The sequence below is a fragment of the Oncorhynchus nerka genome, unplaced genomic scaffold, assembly GCF_034236695.1.
Source record: "Oncorhynchus nerka isolate Pitt River unplaced genomic scaffold, Oner_Uvic_2.0 unplaced_scaffold_1191, whole genome shotgun sequence".
NCBI classification, from domain to species: domain Eukaryota; kingdom Metazoa; phylum Chordata; class Actinopteri; order Salmoniformes; family Salmonidae; genus Oncorhynchus; species Oncorhynchus nerka.
The window spans coordinates 77,041-81,357 of record NW_027040150.1 but is presented as its reverse complement, the minus strand read 5'-3'; the positions used below and the strand labels follow the sequence as shown (position 1 = coordinate 81,357).

General features: G+C 43.6%; 5 non-coding genes across 5 annotated transcripts; 4 read left to right on the top strand and 1 right to left on the bottom strand.

The window, feature by feature from the left end:
* The first annotated feature begins 536 nt into the window (after positions 1 to 536).
* On the top strand, positions 537 to 608 carry trnap-agg (transfer RNA proline (anticodon AGG)). Its single transcript has one exon. It is a non-coding gene; the product is annotated as a tRNA-Pro (tRNA).
* A 287-nt stretch (positions 609 to 895) lies between these two features.
* On the bottom strand, positions 896 to 967 carry trnag-ucc (transfer RNA glycine (anticodon UCC)). Its single transcript has one exon. It is a non-coding gene; the product is annotated as a tRNA-Gly (tRNA).
* Positions 968 to 1,959: 992 nt separating this feature from the next.
* trnap-agg (transfer RNA proline (anticodon AGG)) lies at positions 1,960 to 2,031 on the top strand. The gene has a single exon. It is a non-coding gene; the product is annotated as a tRNA-Pro (tRNA).
* Positions 2,032 to 3,236: 1,205 nt separating this feature from the next.
* trnai-aau (transfer RNA isoleucine (anticodon AAU)) lies at positions 3,237 to 3,310 on the top strand. The gene has a single exon. It is a non-coding gene; the product is annotated as a tRNA-Ile (tRNA).
* A 933-nt stretch (positions 3,311 to 4,243) lies between these two features.
* On the top strand, positions 4,244 to 4,317 carry trnai-aau (transfer RNA isoleucine (anticodon AAU)). Its single transcript has one exon. It is a non-coding gene; the product is annotated as a tRNA-Ile (tRNA).

The window sequence follows — 4,317 nt, the reverse complement described above, 5'->3', positions numbered from 1 at the left end:
GCAGATGTGGGGGTTATTGAGCTGAACAAACAGGACGCACAGATTGGAATGTAACGTAATTTACATATGGGATGGGCTCATATGCAATGTGTGAATAAATACTGGAGCCAGGGCTTTGGAAAAGGTGTGGGTCCTGCAGGGCTCTCCGGCTTGTAATATGGGTGTATTAAAAGTCTATCATTGAATTCAAAGTTTTTGGTCGTGTCATGTTTGAATCGATTGGCCACTACAATATGGAGGGGTAACATAAGCAGTTGTGGAGGATGGAGACGGATACGCTGAGTCTCAATCTCTCTACTTGAAAAGTCGTCATCAGTTAGCTGTCGCGACTGAAGAAGACAGAATGTGAAAGACACAGCAGATGAACTACAGAAGATTTGAACTGAAGCATGGTCAAGAGTTTGGAAGACTGTCATGCTCACAAGTAAAGCACAAAACACTCACATGATGTTCAATCGTTCCAAGCACCGTGGACACGTCAATCGATATCTTCACTGACATTGCTGCAGGAAGAAAGAAAAAGACTTTGGGCAGAAGGCTCGTTGGTCTAGGGGTATGATTCTCGCTTAGGGTGCGAGAGGTCCCGGGTTCAAATCCCGGATGAGCCCTTTTGCAGATCCTTGAACAAGCTCAGACAGGCAGATCTTGGACCACTGGTCGGAACGCCAACTATCACCTCTTGGGCGCAGGACAAGGATGGCTGAATGGTTTTGGCGATGGACTGCAAATCTATTTTGATATGCACTTGTTGGTTCAACGTCGCACAACATTTATTATTTTAGATAAACTGAAGAATGTAGGAGCAATTCTAACTGCCACGAACAACGATAATGATTCAAATGTAATACACTTGAAATGACATCCAGCCCCTAAAACAAATGAATTTCTCATGCTCTGCATTGGCCGGGAATCGAACCCGGGTCAACTGCTTGGAAGGCAGCTATGCTCACCACTATACCACCAATGCTATGTGCAGGTCATTAGCAACATGGAGACATCGACTCATATCTTGACCGTCATTTTTGTGGAAAGTGATCATTCTTTGACCAAACGGATCGTTGGTTTAGGTGTATGATTATGGCTTAGGTTGCGAGAGGTCCCTGGTTAAAACATCTATCATTTTAATCAGTACAGGTTACCTTCAGATTAGGCCCGTGACACTTGTGGGGAACGTAGGGCAAAACGGAGAACATTGCGACAAGTGGGGTCACATTACTTTGAAGCCCAAAGATTTTGGATTCTACAAACAGAAGTTGGCACATAGACTGTTCTGACTTCAGACGAGTCTCCTGACACTTGTGGGAGATGTAGAGAAAAATTGAGAATACCACCGTGTTCGTGGGGGTCTCCCCTTTCCAGAGAGTGGTCATGCGAAATTGTAGGTCAAACGGTTCCGAAGCTAGAGATGTTTTTGTGAGAAGACCGATTATAGGTATGTCTCATGGTTTGACAAAAACCGATCTAGGTCCACCATCTTTCACTGCAGATATGGAGGGGTAACATAAGCAGTTGTGGAGGATGGAGACGGATACGCTGAGTCTCAATCTCTCTACTTGAAAACTGATCTATTTGAATGGGTATTTTCAACATTGATTTACTTTGATTCACGTACCTTTGCGTCATTTGACTCAAAATAAACGAGTACCATTCTTTTTGAAGTCTTATTTTTTCATTTTCTCCTTAAAAAAATGATTTGATCTCATTTTGCACTATATTCATTTATAAAAACTCGTCATCAGTTAGCTGTCGCGACTGAAGAAGACAGAATGTGAAAGACACAGCAGATGAACTACAGAAGATTTGAACTGAAGCATGGTCAAGAGTTTGGAAGACTGTCATGCTCACAAGTAAAGCACAAAACACTCACATGATGTTCAATCGTTCCAAGCACCGTGGACACGTCAATCGATATCTTCACTGACATTGCTGCAGGAAGAAAGAAAAAGACTTTGGGCGGAAGGCTCGTTGGTCTAGGGGTATGATTCTCGCTTAGGGTGCGAGAGGTCCCGGGTTCAAATCCCGGATGAGCCCTTTTGCAGATCCTTGAACAAGCTCAGACAGGCAGATCTTGGACCACTGGTCGGAACGCCAACTATCACCTCTTGGGCGCAGGACAAGGATGGCTGAATGGTTTTGGCGATGGACTGCAAATCTATTTTGATATGCACTTGTTGGTTCAACGTCGCACAACATTTATTATTTTAGATAAACTGAAGAATGTAGGAGCAATTCTAACTGCCACGAACAACGATAATGATTCAAATGTAATACACTTGAAATGACATCCAGCCCCTAAAACAAATGAATTTCTCATGCTCTGCATTGGCCGGGAATCAATAAAACAATGTGCTTTTGGAGAATGCAGGCATCGATCCCACTACCTCACGCATGCAAAGCATTTGAGCTAATTCCCCAGCCGTTTGGAAGACAAGAAGCAACCAAGAGGGTCCAACTTGTCAGGCTATGGTGTTGGTTGATTTGTTTTTAGGCGCCAGCATTTGTGTAGTGTCCAATCAGTTCAAAAACATGACACGACCAGAGAACTTTTGAATTCAATGATAGACTTTTAATACACCCTTTCAGAAAGCCGGAGAGCTCCGCAGGACCAAAAGGGACCCACAGAACACACCCCCTTTTCCAGAGCCCTGGCCCCAGTATTTATCCACATATGAGCCCATCCCATATGTAAATTACGTTACATTCCAATCTGTGCGCCCTGCTTGTTCAGCTCAATAACCCCCACATCTGCTTCCAGTCAGATTATATGATGTCAAGACCCTTCCTTTGACCTAAAGATAATATACACCCCCCTTCCTGTGGCCTGTGCTCAGACCCTGTAATTAACCCTGTGTCCCTATTGTATGTGTCTTTCATCTCATTTAGCTTTAGGGTTCCCATCTGTTCATATGGTTTGTCCAAAGACAAACAGACTTGTGTTTCCCCAGTGAAGTGACCTATGCCTGCAATCGATCAGTTTGTCATTTAGCTGACCCCCTCCTTTTTCTATCCCTTTGTTCCTTGTATGCCCAGCTGGCCTAAGCGTCTATGTGTCTACATTCTCAGTGTCCCCTATGGCCTTTAACTTCTTCCTGCCCTAGACAATAAAAATGCATTTTACCAGAACAAGGAATGAACCCATAACTGTACCTTTTCTCTTTTGTTATCAAATCATGTATATAATTCTACCACACTTGCAGAGGCTCGGTGCATCTCAAAAATTGCGCCCAATAGATAGTGGCCGGTTAGCTCAGTTGTTTAGAGTGTGGTGCTAATAACGCCGAGGTCATGGGTTCGATCCCCGTACTGGCTATTATGTACATATTGAGCGTCAATATTATGAGTCACATGCATGTGAATTGTCAAGGGTGCCACGGAATCAATTTGAGTGAATTGCTGAAATAGCTCAGTTGGGAGAGCGTTAGACTGAAGATCTGAAGGTCCCCGATTGATAGGCATTTGTATTTGTTCTTTCTTTATGCTCTGGCTTCAAGGAAACTTTCCACAGCTTTGTTTGTGGGCCTCAATGGTGTGTGCTACGGCTCACCTAAAAAGTAAGTAATGTCTTGCTTTTTCATCTGACATTTTGACATCAGTGTTACATTAAAGTTGCTTGTCATTGTTACATGACAGTAGGTTGTCCTAAGACAAGGCTGCATGAAGTGTGAACTGCAGCTTTCTTGGATCCACAAAAAATGTGTTTTTGGGGAATGCGGGCATCGATCCCACTACCTATAGCATGCTAAGCAAACACAATACCAATTGATCAAATTCCCCAGCTGTTTGAATTGCCATGAGCAACCAAGAGTGTCCAGTCTTGTCAGGCTATGTTGTTGGTGGACTTGTTAGTTTGCGCTCCAGCACTTGCAGAGGTCATCTCAACAATTGTGCATTTGAGCCAAAATAACCCTTTTCTCTGAAAGTAAGTCATGTCATTTTTCATCTTTTGACATCAGTCTTGAGAGTTGCTTGTCATTGTTACATGACAGTAGGTTGTCTTAAACAAGGCTGATTTGAACTGGAGTTTTCTTGGATCCATAACACAATGTTCATTTGGAGAATGTGGGGCATCGATCCCACTACCTCACGCATGCAAAGCATTTGAGCTAATTCCCCAGCCGTTTGGAACTGAAGAAGCAACCAAGAGGGTCCAGTCTTGTCAGGCTATGCTGTTGGTTGATTTGTTAGTTTAGGTGCCAACACTTGCAGAGGCTCGGTGCATTTAACAATTGAGCAAAAAGCAAGTGGCCGGTTAGCTCAGTTGGTTAGAGTGTGGTGCTAATAACGCCAAGGTCATGGGTTCGATCCCCATACTGGCTC